This window comes from Uranotaenia lowii, chromosome 3 (genome assembly GCF_029784155.1).
Source record: "Uranotaenia lowii strain MFRU-FL chromosome 3, ASM2978415v1, whole genome shotgun sequence".
NCBI lineage: Eukaryota > Metazoa > Arthropoda > Insecta > Diptera > Culicidae > Uranotaenia > Uranotaenia lowii.
In genome coordinates this window covers 364,856,019-364,872,007 of record NC_073693.1, presented here as the reverse complement: position 1 = coordinate 364,872,007, position 15,989 = coordinate 364,856,019, and the positions used below count along the sequence as shown (strand labels likewise).

Here is a 15,989-nt window from a genome sequence, read left to right as displayed (position 1 = left end):
TTTTTTTCAAAAATCAGGGAACTGGTGAAATAAAAGTTAGTCAAAATCAGGCTACGATAAAGTAGCGGAAATTTCGCTAAAAGTGATGCTCCGCTCCTAATTTTCTCTCTTATACATATGTGTTGTGAGCCTACTTGGTTGAACAATTCAACTGAATCAAAACATCAAAGCTATCGAAAGATTCTCTTTAATTCCCTTTTTTAAACAAGAATTAAAGGGAATCTGTCGATTGCTTTGATTAAGCCACATTTCCGCTTCAGCAATAGTATCTAACCCAGTTCTTTACTACCCATTTTTCATCACATTCGCAAAAATCTGGCAAAATCAGGCATATTTTCAAAAATCAGGCAAATTCAATGGTTTATCAGGTTGTCAGACAGAGTCTCGAAAAATCAGGCAATACCTGAAAAATCAGGCACATTGGCATCTCTGTGCCTCACTGAAATTGGGATGAGACGTTCGAATCGGGTCATAATGTTATCCGTTTGCCTCAAGCAGCGTTTCCATATTCAAATCTATATTTTTTTTTGTACCGTACCAGCAACACTATAAAGTTCAAGAGTGAAGATTAATGAAATGTCTGCATTTTTGATTTCATACATTGAAAACTAATTGAAATTTATACTATACGAAAAAATTCTATTTCTCATAGTCGATGATCTGAACATGTATCAGAATTCTGTATTTTCAAATGATATTGTAATTCAAATTGTTTTGTATTTCCAATTGAAAATATTTTTTTTAAATAGTGAAAAATCTGTTTTCAAATCACAAAGTTTGTCTTCTGTACGTACAGAATCTGTCCGACAAAAATGCTTATAGTAAATCAGTACTTGTGGCAACCTCATGAGAGAAATAAGTGAAAAGTTTAATACCAATACCAATACCCAGGCTTCACTTTGTGGGTCAGTGATGTCAATGTCCCAGATTTTGTCTGTATTTTTCATACAATTAGATTTATAGACATCCAGAATCTTTCCATTAAGATTCCACAAAATTGAAATTCGAATAGATGCAAACGTTTGACTGGTTGTCATTGACCACTCTAAATGGAGAAAGTTTCTGTTATCATTATAAATGTGATTAAATGTAGTTTCCTGTAACTAAACTAAATTTTGTTCATTTTTATTAGTATTTTTTCCTCTTTTATTTGTCAAACTGTTTTGAAGCACTTAAACTTTTTCATTGAAATTTCTTCCATAAGAAGTGTCTGAATTGTACATGCTTTCGAATTTTACATTACCATAACTTTTTAGTTAATTTTACTCAAATTCATCTTCTCCAAACTAAATTGGTAATACATTTTACTGGATTATCGCTGTTTAGCAAGGTTGCCAATCACCAGAGCGAAACATCGGAGTTCAACTGCATTGACAATAGTTATTTGTATGGTTAACGATCCAGGATCCCAGGAATTTTCTCGGTTGGTTAAGCTTTTCTAGGCACGGAAAACAAGGACAAACGTTTTAACAGAGACTGTCTTGTTTAACAGCTCCGCATTTTATCCCTTTTGGCCCTTCCCTTCAAACAAATACTGATTTGGTGGCTCAAGACCGCCACTTCAGAATAATGCTTTATTTCTCTATCGCCGTTTGAGCTTTTTGTCTTCTCATTAGCAATGAGGCCACTCAAAAAGTAGTTCAATGTTCGTTTAGCTTTCTCTATTTACATTTTTGTTCAACCGAACACAATCCTATATAGGGTCTCAATGAAACTTGATGATTTCTATCGAATGTTTGGTTCTGAACTTTCATCATCCATTCGCTTAAAAGATATTCATTTACGCCATTCTCATAAATTTCCGAAGGAATTGCATTGTTCAAAAACATTGAATGAAATTTTCCATTTTTCTGTAATCGAATTCATTCATCAAATGTAACGGATTTCTGTCGAAGGATTGATGATTATCTTGTGATTTTTGTAATCCAGGCCACTAGTAATTATCGCCTCTTCTTACCTTTCCGTTCCCCGGAAGTTCCTCTCGTTGTTCCATTTTCCCCATTTAAATTTTTATTAGTCTTGCTTTTTATACGCCATACTCGGCCAAAGAAATAACTTCATCTTCAAAGTACACAACACTTTGATCTAGTATCCAGCCAAGCACAATTCTTTAGATCACTCATTCAGGTATGCTTACAACGCTTAAATTCTATGCGCTTGTGGTTACAGTTCCCATTAAATCAATAAACATTAAACGCTGGCACTAAGTTGGATGTTTGAGTATTTTTTCTCTTTATGGGTAGTCCTCTTTTGACACCATACCAATTTTTATTGTTATTTTTTTTGCGAGTCTTTTTTTCCTTGTTGTCGTTTTTTTTTATATTTCATTTAACTTTTCTTTTTTTCATTTTTTTGTTGTTTTTTTAAGTACGCACTTGAAGTCATTTTTTTTATTGCCGTTGTGCTTAATTTTTTTTGTTAACCGTTTTCCAAACTCCAAAGATTTTTTTTGGTTCTTCTAACACGCAATCTCTTTTTTTTTTTTTTTTTTTCAATTAATCATCGTTTTCCTTGTAGCCTTATCGACAAATACAAAATTGGTTTTTTTAAGCAGTACACATTGTGTCCTCTACATTGTGGTCCTCCATACACACAATATTATTTTCAAATTGCGGTTCTCCTAACTCATTGTCATTTTGATTAATATTGCGGTCCTCTCAACTCGTAAATATGCTCTCCTATTACGGTCCTCAAAACATGCAACGTTTTATTAACAGAGCGGTCCTCTCAACACGCAATCTGGTTATTCTATTGCGGTCCTCCCAACTCACAATTATTCTCGTTTATTTTTTTTTGCGGTCTTCTCAACTCACAAACATAGCTTTTCAATGCGGTCCTCCCAACACGCAACATTTCTATCCATTGCGGTCCTCCCAACACGCAACATTTCTATCCATTGCGGTCCTCCCAACACGCAACATTTCTATCCATTGCGGTCCTCCCAACACGCAACATTTTAATCCATTGCGGTCCTCCCAACACGCAACATTTTTATCCATTGCGGTCCTCCCAACACGCAATATATTTCCTAGCTTTGGGGTCCTCCAAACTCGCAATTTTCTTTTTTTGTTGCTGTTCTCCCAACTCGCAAGTATTCTATCACTACATTGCTCCTCCCGACTCGCAGTCTCTTTTTTTTTGTTTATCACCAATTTGCTGCATTTATTTTTAACTTATTCTTTTCACATTTTACAAACATGCAAAAACTGTATCTTTTGCAACACTGCACTGGCAACTTCGATATCACAACACACCATCAAATCAAAATTGTCTGGATACTTTTTCTTCACGTTGCCACTCTGGTGGGTGATTTCCGTTATTGGAGATTTTTCGGTTGGCTTTGGAAGCAATGCAGGAAACGAATGAAATAAGTTTTAGCCACGGTCGCCAAAATGTGCAACATGAATTCTCCACAGGAAATCACCCACCAATGGAGCAGCACCACCGAACTCAAGATGCAGCTTAACCGTTGAGCGGTCGCGGACTGACTGAGCATCGAGAGGATTGAGCGCCTCTCTGGAGGGTTGAGTATTCGCTAGCTTATCGTTGTATTGGTGCTCCACACAGTTCTGATGATAATAATTTTGATATATTTTTTGAGATAAGCCTTCCAAATTTTTAAGTGCAATTTGTAAGCTGCAGAAAAGACAATCCGATCTGCAATAACTTGTTAGAGAGCTAGGTTACGGTCAAAACAAATTTGCCTTTTTAACAGTCGGACTTTTTGGTGAAAATCATCAGAAAATAATGAAGTTTTAGTTTAAGTTCTAAAGCAGTTAGTCTTCAAAAATATATCCACTGAATGACTATCAAGAAAGTTCAACTCGTTAGCTTCCAAATCAGTAAAGTAAAAAAGTAATTCACTGCTGTGTTTTGAAGAAAAAGTCTTAAAGCAAAACCATTAGGTAGGTAGGTAGGGCAGTTGGCGGACAGTCGTTGAAAAACTTATCCGGTACAACTGTGATCGATTTTTACTCTTGGGCTCGAACTCACGGGCATCGGCTTAGGAAGAAACTGACTTGCCAAATGAGCTATATCACGTGCTTCTCTTTGCCATTTAAACTTTAGATAAGTTCCACGTCTTCTCCATCATTATCACTGACTGATTTTAATAAAAAAATATCAATTTTCTATCTTTCAAGCGTCCTTTAAAGTCAAGCAATTTTTTTCGAATCTTTGGGAATTCGAATCTTTCAAATGCTTAAAAATCTGTTTTATATCATGGGCAAAATTCAATTGTAAGGTTTTAAAATCGCCAATTTGTTAAAAGTTTCAACATTTGTGCATATATTAATTTAGACTTATAACAGAAGATTTTGCGAATCTTAAGTTAGACTTCTGTTAAAGTATTTAGGCCTTAAAGTATGCACTGATTTTTTTTCGATTTTAAGTTCATTTGGTGACTTTGAATTAAGTTTCATATTGCTTTTTTTTAAGTCCACATCCAATTTGAAACATATTCATTCGTCATTAATTACGCTCCAAATCATAAATTTTCGATTTATTTTCATAAATCTTGATGTCTAATTCAACTTTTTTCAAGCATTTTTTTCAAAATTTCAGCATGATTTTCTGCTTTGAAAAAAACAATCGATTTCAATTAAAAGCACTGCAGCATTAGTTTTTTTATTTGTTTTCTTAATCTAGGTTGTACGTACTGGTATAAAATTTTGTTTTATGTTCCAAATATTTAACGTATTTATAGATTCAGATATTGGCTATTTCGTGAAAAATTTAATTTCTCTACTTATATTGCATGTACTTTTTTATAGTAGCATCTGATGGTATTTTTTTTCTAATAGACTAGAAATTTGGTAAAGGATTTTTATGGCATAGGATTTTATGTTTTTTTTCCTGAAATAGAATTATAAAATCTTGAAAAAGGATTTGTAAAAACAAAAGCGCGAATTATAATCCGAGGATTTATAAAAAGGAAAAATAACTTTAAAAAAAAAACAAAATGAGAAATAGGAATTGAGAATTGAGTATCAAGAATTGAGAATTGAGAATTGAGAATTGAGAATTGAGAATTGGGAATTGAGAATTGAGAATTGAGAATTGAGAATTGAGAATTGAGAATTGAGAATTGAGAATTGAGAATTGAGAATTGAGAATTGAGAATTGAGAATTGAGAATTGAGAATTGAGAATTGAGAATTGAGAATTGAGAATTGAGAATTGAGAACTGAGAATTGAGAATTGAGAATTGAGAATGAGAATTGAGAATTGAGAAATGAGAGTTGAACATACGAAATTGAAAATTTGAGAATTGAGAATTCGAGAATTGAGAATTCAAAATTGAAAATAGAGAATTAAGAATTGAGAATTGAGAATTGAGAATTGAAAATTGATAAATGAGAATTGAGAATTGAAAATTGGAAATTGAGAATTGAGAATTGAGAATTGAATATTGAGAATTGAGAAGTGAGGATTAAAAATTGAGAATTGAGAATTGAGAATTGAGAATTGAGAATTGAGAATTGAGAATTGAGAATTGAGAATTAAGAATTGAGAATTGAGAATTGAGAATTGAGAATTGAGAATTGAGAATTGAGAATTGAGAATTGAGAATTGAGAATTGAGAATTGGGAATTGGAAATTGAGATTTGAGAATTGAGAATTTAGAACTGAGGATTGAGAAGTGAGAACTGAGAATTGAGAATTGAGGATTGAGATTTGAGAATTAACAATTGCGAAATTGAGTATTGAGAATTTCTAATTGATAATTGAGAATTTAGAGTTGAAAATAGAGAATTAAGAATTGAGAAATGACAATTTAAATGTTTTTAATTTTGAATTGTAGAATTTAGAATTGAGAGTCGAGAATTGAAAATTGAAAATTAAGAATTAAGAATTGAAAATTGAGAATTGAGAAATGAAAATTCTGAAATGCGAATTTAGAATTAAGGATCTAGAATCGAGAAGTATAGAATTAAGAATTCCAAATTAGCACCTGAGAATTGAAAATTGAGAGTTTCAAATAGAGGTTGTTGATTAACTATCACAAACGGTGAATCGAGGATTGGAAACTTAATGAAGTGTAAATGGAAATAGGTAATCAAACATTTGAAAAATTCAGGATTTCAAAAATGAATTGAGATTAAAGAATGGGGAATTTAGATTTCAAGATCAAGTTTTAGAATAAAAATCAGGAAATTGAGAATTGATCATTTGAAATTGAACAACGTTATTTAAGAATTCGGAAAACTTGATAATTGAAAAACTGAAAAATCAAATTTTATATTTAAATACATTAGCATTGAACAAATAAAAAAAACATTACTTGAAATGCTGAATTTGAAATCCAAACCACATTATTTTGAAACGAAGGTTTTCTTCAATCACCACTTTAAAATCAAAGGGCAGTAAAACTCTTCTGAAGCAAAAACCATCAGAAAATCGAAAGTTTGCGCCCGTTACAACGCTGCGAAAAGCGTTGGTCCAGCCAACAGTCAGCCGACTCAAGTTTCGCAACTACTGGCAGGCAAGTGATGCTTAAAGATGAGTACCATTCCGACACGCCACCAAGTCGTTTATTTGGCTTTTCTCCGGTTGAGCCCTCTCAGATTCACCAGAGCTAGCTCAACGCTAAAGTGTGATGGCAAAGCAGAACTTCTGAATGGGGAGAAGTGTTATTAAAGTGGTCCCGAAAGGCGCTGCCAAAGAGAGTCTCGTGCTTCGAGACCGGCCAATTCCGGAATGGCTGTATTATTGGCCATGGAAAAGCGCAGAAGAGTGGAAAAAAGAATTCAGAACACCCGCTCTAAAGGGAATTTGTAGTGTCGAGTCGGGTCAGAAAAAAAAATCCCAAAGCCAGAGGATAAAATCGAATAGTAGCAGTAAAATCATTCGTATATTCGCTCATAAACAAAGCAGGCTTTTCCGGTTCCCCGGCGGAAGCAGACATTGTCCGGATGAGGAGGACAAACAGCATGGGGACCACGTGGAAATGTGCGGGCTATCGTACACGGAAAATAATAAAAAGGTAAAATTTACCGAGATAGCCAAGGTAAACGATCGTGAAGCCAAAAAGGTAGCTTCTACCTCTTCGAGGTGAAACTCACCTCACAGCGAGGTAAAATTTACCTGAATCGAGGTTGGAAAAAAGGTATAATTCACCTAGGAAAAAGGTGAATCCAAAAAAGGTAAATCTTACCTCGTAGCGAGGTGAAGTTCACCTGAATTGAGCTGAATAAAAAAGTATAATTCACCTAGAAAAAAAGGTAAAACCAAATAAGGTAAAACTTACCTCGTAGCGAGGTGAAGTTGACCTGGATTGAGCTAAACAAAACGGTACAATTCTTCTCGAAAAAAGTGACTATTCGCCGAACCCGTTTATTGAGGTTAAGCTGTTTTGTCATTCAGGAACAAGTTTTGCTTTGTGCATAATATGTGAAAATCGGAATAGAATGGTAAGTGTTTTCTTAGATATCATTTTGTTGTGCTGGTTCTCGTCATAATACATTGCTTTTGTTTCAGATCGACCCATAGAGCTTATAGATGTATTCCACGTCATCCTCCAGCCGGAAAAGCCGAACCTGACCGGATTAGCCGAACAGAGGAGGTCATGAATGTACGCAACGCAGGAGTATTCAGCGGCCATGGCGGCTCGGAAGAACGCGAAGCCGAATTACCAGTCCCTATTTATCTCCAATAAATATAATTTTTGATAGAATTTAGTATTTTTTTAATTCTTATTGAAGAAACCAATCAAACCAACCAGCATTTACCTTTTAAATCAGTAAATGGAAAAACGGTATTATTTACTATTTTGCTAGGTGAATGCGAAAAAGGTAAAATATACCTTTTTGCTAGGTGAATTGAAAAAAGTTATAATTCACCTTTTTGCTAGGTGAATGAAAAAAAGGTAAAATTTACCTCGAAAGAGGGGTGGAAAAAATTCACCTCGCAAAAAGGTAAATTTTACCTTTTTTTTATTTTCCGTGTATCGTATCGTATCGGATGTGTGCGATTGTGTGTGTAAAAAGGGCAGGGATCGATTTTATCTGAATGTATTGCGGTTACTGGGAAAATTTCTAATCGCGCGACGGTAGCCTTCCGTGCGGTAGGCTAGCCGGAGCAGTAAACACAGTTAAAAAATTCACTCTTACTCACTAATTTCATTGAAAAGTGAAGAAGTAAATTCTTGAATCAATCATCAAATCATAATTTTGCAAGAGAGGACAAAACATGAAGTCATCGGAATGAAATATTATTATTCTTAGTATTCATTGAGATTGAATTAATTACGAGCGTTAACATCCCAGACAAAACAAAAAACAATCTACATTATTGAAAACACATTTTCCATACACTGTAAATTTTTGCCTCGATTTTCAGCAAAAAAAATTGCTGGAAACGTTCAGCAATCCAAATTTTTGCTGGAAACCAGCAATCGATTTTCGAATTGCTGGATTTTTCAGCATTCGGTTATGTGCTTGTCATTTTTGCTGAAAAATCAGCAATCGGTTTTCAAATTGCTGGACTTTCCAGTAATTGATCTAGTTTGCTGGAAAATCAGCAATCGAGTTGTCAATTTGGAGTTTGTTTTTGTTTCGTGGGCTGAAGTAAGGTGAGATTCTATTTTACGAATTTAGGTTGAATTAATATAATTATTTTATTTTCCTCTATATTCTAGCAACCAGGCATCAAGTCAAGGGTAAGTTTTTATTGTACAGGTAGATATTCCATAGAAGATACTAATCAAAACTATTTTTACAGGTAGCGGATGATCAACACTGCGGCACAAACCGGCCACCCCAGAGCCGGTTTTAGAAAGTTGTAAAAAAAAGTTTTTTTTTAAATAAATAAATCCCTTATTGAAAATGGGAGAAAATAATTGTTTTTATTGCTTATTATATGCACAGCCAATATTGAACTGTAATTTTGAATTGAAATATAAATTTCATACTAAATACTGCCGGTTGTGTTGAAAGAAATAGCTGGTTTCCAGCAATCTTGATTGCTGATTTTCCAGCAATTTGAATTGCTGGAAACCAGCATTAACGTTTGCTGTTTTTTCCAGCAATTGAAATTGCTGGAAATTTTGCTGGAAAGTCAGCGGGACAAAAACCAGCAAAATTTTGCTGGTTTCCAGCACAAAAAAATTTGCTGTGTAGCCTGAGAATTAACGAATTTGGCATGATGAAGATTTTTGATGGGAAAAATGCGTCTTTGATACTTTATATGCTGGTCGAATTAAATTATGTTGTCGTTAAAACGTAACAAATCGTATATGAGAAGTTAAAAAAAGGAATTGTGTACGGTGAATAACCTATTATAGGAAAAAATACCATGCGCATCGCAATAAAAAGAACTGCGCACTCATAACTGCGAAATTTGTGCGATCTGTCAAATCAGTATAAAATCTGACGGTTTTCTACACGCTAACCGCTTTTCAGTTAAACTTTATACGGATAACTCCGACTACAAAACATGCACAAAATCCAACATTCAATGAATGATCGCTACCGTGTCGTCGAATTCTAAACTTATTTAAACAACTACAGGTTTTCATTTTTTTTTTCGTGAATTTGTCCGCTGATTGCCCGCATCGCAAACAGGTTTTTTTTTATTATTCATTTTTTCGTTATTTTGACCGCTGATTGACCAAGCTCAAGGCAAACACAATTTTTTGATTTATAAACAATAGATAATCCGATGATAATATTTGGTATACATGTTTGTTTGACAACTTTTTATTAAATCATCTTTCAATGTTTTCCGCTTGTTCATCCGAATTAATTTCAGTCGATAAATAATCCTTAAATCTTGCACAAAAAAAATCCCCAGCACTGTTTTCTGGCTCAATGTTCAATCTCTAAAGTGAACGCTCCTTCAATCCAACAAAACAACATTGAACTCGATGCCCGAAGGATCGCGATAAACGGTATGAATGACTTGAATTTCGTTAATAATTAGTTAGTTTTCTAACTAGAAACACGATTCACCAAAGCATTGAAATAAATTGCACCTAATCATAAATTCATATGACCAGCTAAAAAAATTATCTGTTTGAACTATAACAACAATCACAATACCGAACTCTGTAATTTGCAAACCGTTATATATGTTCATGATAATATACACTCGAGTAGCAATAACCAAAACCTTAATTTTACTACGGGATTAAGAACCCACAATACCCGTCAAAATAATTACTTGCAACGATGCCGATCCATGACATCTTTAGGGCAAAAAAGAATTTCTTTTATAGGACCTACAATATACAACGCTTTACCTACTGAAATAAAGACCATCAACAACCGTTCCATGTTTAAAGTCAAAGTAGTACAGTTATTAAAAGAAAAATTGAATCGTTAAAAAAGTCGATCAACAACCAGTTTTTTTAAATCAAATTTTGTTTGTTTTTGTAGCATCGTAGTTTTCTTTTGTCGTATTTTTAACTATTAATAAGTAAACTTAAGTAAATGTAGCATAATATTTGATTAGTTAACATTATTAAAAAAAAGAAATGGATCTCTTTAAAGGAAATTTTCTTCCATTGAGATCCTTATCGTAATATTGTTTAATTATAGCATACATTTCCTCGCAGTAAATAATAAACTTTTGTGTTCTCAGCATGATTAAAATTTTGTTCGCGTTGAAATTTCTTTGTTTTGCTGCCAGACGTGCTGAGAACAGTAGCGTCCATTACCAGGGGGCTCAATTGAGCCTCTTGGTGTGGGGGAGTGTGGTGGGCCGCTACAAATAAAAAAATAAAAAAAAAAAAAATAAATAAATAAAAATACCTTCCTTGATTGAGTTTTCAATAAGAAAGGTAAAAGCTCTGGGACAAAATGCTTGGATCGATTGGAATCGATTTTGACAGTTCTTTTGCTCGATTGGAATTTTGTGTTTCAGATGTCACTTCTCTTTTATACAGGTTCACTAATGTAGAACACTGCTAATTTTTTCCTTGAATACTGTAATTTTTTTTACAGTGGTACCCTACGGGAGCCCAAATCAGCTATCGCAGAAATAGAAAAAAAGAGTGGATCAGCAATAACTTAGTCAATGGATGGAAAATCGAAAATGGGTTGTAGAACTGTCCCCATTAGGCGGTTTTTGGGCCAGACCTAAGCTTCTAATGCTCCACTTTGGATAATGATACGAAATTTGTGAAGGCTCAACTGTTTTGGTTTGGGGATTCAAAGGGCTCATCACTTACTCTTGTCGGATTCTGAAGTCTCATCGCACTAAGTCTGAAACAAAAGCAAGGTGAAGTTCTGTACAAGCCGGGGACGGTTTAAACCTTGAATTTAAACTTTCGCTTTTAAGCTATGTGATAATTTTAATACATTTTTTACTATTATATTTGGTAAAATGTAGGCACATTATTTCTCAAGATAATGTTAAATTATCGATTTCACTTGAATCGATAAGCTATTTTGTAAATTTGATTTTTTTTTTGTAGAAGAGCTGCTTAAAGTTAATAATAATGATAATTTGAGCCTTCTTGTATAAGTTTCGATTCTGTTAAAACAGCATGTTTCAGAATTTTTGGGAAACAGAAATTCTAGGAGGTAGTCCAGTGCCACCTATCAATCAACGTCTAAAGCAGAAAAAACAACAAGCTTCATCTTTTGACTCATAGATGCCGCGCCATTGCAAAAGAGATAATCAACACAGTAAATATTCTTATTCTCGGAATTCAATATTTCGAATTTTATCTCAAAAAACCTAAGAAAATAATTTTTTTTAATTCTGGCCCATTTCCCAAAATTTAAACGAGTCTTCACTTCTGTCAAATTTGTCGAAAGATAATTGCTAAAATTGTTATACTTGTAAAACTTGTAAAAATTGTAATTGTCAAAATTTTCAAAATTTTCAATATTGTCAAAATGGCAAAACTATCAAAATTGTCAAAATTTTCAAAATTGTCAAATTGTCAAAATTGTCCAAATTGTAAAAATTGTAAAAATTGTAAAAATTATCAAAATTTTAAAAATTGTTAAAATTGTTAAAACTATATTGACAATATTGACATATTGTCCATATTGTCAAAATTGTTCAAATTGTCGAAATTATCAAAATTGTTAAAACTGTCAACATTGTCAAAATTGTCAAAATTTTCAAATTCGTCAATTATGTAAGAATTGTCAAATATGACAAAAATGACAAAAATGACAAAAATGACAAAAATGACAAAAATGACAAAAATGACAAAAATGACAAAAATGACAAAAATGACAAAAATGACAAAAATGACAAAAATGACAAAAATGACAAAAATGACAAAAATGACAAAAATGACAAAAATGACAAAAATGACAAAAATGACAAAAATGACAAAAATGACAAAAATGACAAAAATGACAAAAATGACAAAAATGACAAAAATGACAAAAATGACAAAAATGACAAAAATGACAAAAATGACAAAAATGACAAAAATGACAAAAATGACAAAAATGACAAAAATGACAAAAATGACAAAAATGACAAAAATGACAAAAAAGACAAAAATGACAAAAATGACAAAAATGACAAAAATGACAAAAATGACAAAAATGACAAAAATGACAAAAGTGACAAAAATAACAAAAATGATAAAAATGACAAAAATGACAAAAAATACAAAAATTACGAAAATTACGAAAATTACAAAAATTACAAAATTGACAAAAATAATAAAAATGGCATAAATGACAAATATGACAAATATGACAAAAGTTACAAAATATGGAAAAAAATAACATTCTTGAAAAAAAATGACGAAAATTATAAAAAATCACAAAATTAACATTCTTGGAATAAAAATTCATAACTGTCAAAATGACAGTATTGAGGAAATATTTAATATTTTCTATTACAAAAATGGAAAACCAACTAAAATGGTTAATAATTTTAAAAAATGACAGAGATTTCATTTTTTCTACGATTTGACAGAGAAAAATGAGACATTTAAAAAATCGTTTCGAAGGAACAATTGAACCAAGCTTTTACCTCCATATTTCTAAATCGTTTGGAACCAAAAACTCATATTTGTTAATATTGGTTCAAACGACATAATCAAAACTAACTCGAGAATTAACTGTTATTCAAAATTGGATCGGTTCATACATAAAAGGCTTAGTTATGCACGCTAGAAATTATTAAACCGTTTATGTTTCAAAAATAACCATTTTTGACCTTTTCCCGGGAAATGTCATTTTATGAGTTCTCCATGAGAAGTCATAAAATGACTTCTAGGGGAGAAGTTCGAATATGGTTATTTTTCAACCGAATGGGATTCTAGCGGAGAAGTTGAAAAAAGGTTATTCTTTAACCGTTTTTTTAAAGAGCTGTGTAATTTGCAGATTTGGAAGAGTTTCTATAGTAAAATTTTCATTAAAATCTCCGGTTTCTATTTAGTATTCTTATTTATTTAAACCAATCCATCATATTAAAACAGTTATCGTTGTTAATCGAAAAATCCACATGACCTCAACAAGATACAATTGTATTTTTTTTAATTAGGTATGTTCTGTTTCCCAAGTAAATTTTATTCATACAGAGATGATACTTTATAACAACATTTTAAGGCAAGATCGCTAGATGAACACAGTTGAAACACCCGGTAGCATCAAAGGCCCCTCTCCTCCCACTAATACCGAATTAAAATTAAAAAAAAATCTAACATAACGCCGGTGCCGGACAACGCCGGAAGTGGCGATATACCTTGGTGACATTTTGTAGATGAAAATGGTCAAAATATCATTGTCTCCAGTACTGTTCGTTCACGAGGGAGTGAGGTATTCATTTTTGACCGGCGGGTGATGTTTTTTAAGCAGTCCAGCCCGTTCCAGCTTCTCCCGGATGGTGAAAAAACAGTCACTCTTCCGACTTCCGATCTTGCATTTTCGCACCAATACCTAAAACAAAAATACTTTATTAGGTAACCAACCTTTCCATCCTTGGAAGGATTCAAGTTTTTTAAGGAATGTTAAAACTTACCGGAAGTGTAATCCGGGTTCTGCTTTTCGTGCGGGGTCATATCTCATCGGTGTTCTGAAATTTAATTTGATTTGTTTATTGTGAGGTTGCAATTATTAGATGACGAATACTAAAATATTTACCTTTGATCACCACCAACAAATTCGATGTGCTCCGAAATAACAAGGACCGATTTAATCCGGAACTCGATCCAGCTACGCGGAAAAATGAAGTTTTTAAAAAACGCGTTTGTCTGCAAATTGGCAATTTTCAAAATGGCTACGATAGGAAAACCAAAGTATTCAAACATTTTGTGGTTAATGCTCAAGAACTACAAAAATGGTTGAAATTCGAGAAGGAAAAATTCTTAAAAAATAACCATATTGGCAGTTTTTGGGCCAAAGCCATAAAATGGTTATTTTTGAACCGAAAATGTTTAAATAAAAATGAGCGTGTGGTGCATAAACTTTCCGCGAATATTTCTTTTCAGTGTGTATGTTTCATTTTCCAGGCGTACCCTATTCGAAAAGTTTCAGATGCATCACCCACGTGAGAAAAATGAGAGAATGAATAAAAGAATATTGGGAGCTATTGGGAGCGGAGTCAAAAAAATTGACGAGCATCGTGAAGTTGATTTTAAGCAAATTAAAGAACTGAACCGAATTCATAAAGATTATTTTTCAGGGTTTTTTTTAACATTATTATATATAAACATTATAAAATGATACTTAGATACATTATAATAGAAATATTTAGTGACAGAAGTTAAAAAATTTTAATACAAAACCTTACACACATTTTTCATGGACATAGATGGCAGCACTAAATATTACCAAGCTTAATGTAAACAATCTGCGAGAAGCTTCGAGAGAGAGCTTTTGAAGGGGAAAGAGCGCAAAAGGGATAGTCGGAGAGCTTTTTACTGATGGTGGTTGTGCAATTTGCGCCAAACAAAACGTTCGTTTTCAAATGAAAACATAAACATAAAAATAACGCTCGTTTCGCTGTTTTTTTTGTACTCGCCATTTGAATTCGGATAGCAATAAATAATTGTCGTCGTCGTGTGGCTCATGTCCAAAAGTCGTGTTTTTCGTCGCATTTCGTCGTCTACTAGTTTGTGATATTTTTACAGTTTGATTGAACCTGCTAGCTAGTGATCTTGTGCCTTTTTTATTGTCCCGAATTCGATGTGTTGAGAGTTGATTGAGGTGTGATTGATTCGTGAAAAGAAACCAAAAAGCCGTTGTTACCGTTGCGATTGAGCAACAAGTGTCAGTGGGAATTACCGGTCAGAGTTCCGGGTGAGATTATAAAACTATGAGCGAACCAGCAGTTGAAAGCAACCAAACCTGGGACGAAAGCCAACTTAGCCAGGTCCGAGAATGTTTGGCCACTTTTTCCGAGAGCATGTAAGTACCTGAACCTGATGAATGAATGACAGCATGCTGTTAAACTCCCGGAAAAAAAACCTGAACCAGAACATTTTATACTCAAACCGGAGACTGTTTTACTTCAACATTGATGATTTTTGCATTAAAGATATTTCAACACCAATAGACTAAATTTATATAAAAATATAATTCACACAATGTTCTTAAAAGTAAGATTAAGCTTCAAAAAGTTCGTAATTCGGGTGAAGAGATTGATCCCGATAGTCGAACATCGCTAGAAAGGCGTCACACTTGGCACAGTGTAGGAACTCTTTTTTCGCTTGGGGGAAAAAGCAAGGTATGCAGCAAAACGGCCAGCAGCTTACAATAAACGAAGCCCAGCAGGAGGATTTCGTCTGATGGTTTCGCTGAGCCCGAATAACCGGATGATGATTTTTGCCGCAAGCCGGGCAGATTATTTTCACACCACCCGGACGCCAACTCTCCAAAGTAGCCTGATATTGTCCACCACGACAGGTTCGAAGAGATCTCTGGGGCCGATAGTCTCTGCGATATAGGGAAGACTTTTTCTTCCGCCCCAATATCGGTTCCTTTATAACCTTTTCCTGCAACGTGTCCCGACTTGTGGCTGCAGAAACATCTTCCGCCGAAGAAGAACACTCTGAAGATTCATCCGTACTTT

At 33.6% G+C, this 15,989-nt stretch overlaps 1 long non-coding RNA gene across 1 annotated transcript; it reads right to left on the bottom strand.

The window, feature by feature from the left end:
• Positions 1-13,227: 13,227 nt before the first annotated feature.
• LOC129750923 (uncharacterized) lies at positions 13,228-14,177 on the bottom strand. The gene is made up of 3 exons (XR_008738527.1): positions 14,060-14,177; positions 13,938-13,991; positions 13,228-13,855 (listed from the first exon to the last, which is right to left on the bottom strand). It is a non-coding gene; the product is annotated as an uncharacterized LOC129750923 (long non-coding RNA).
• Positions 14,178-15,989: the final 1,812 nt, after the last annotated feature.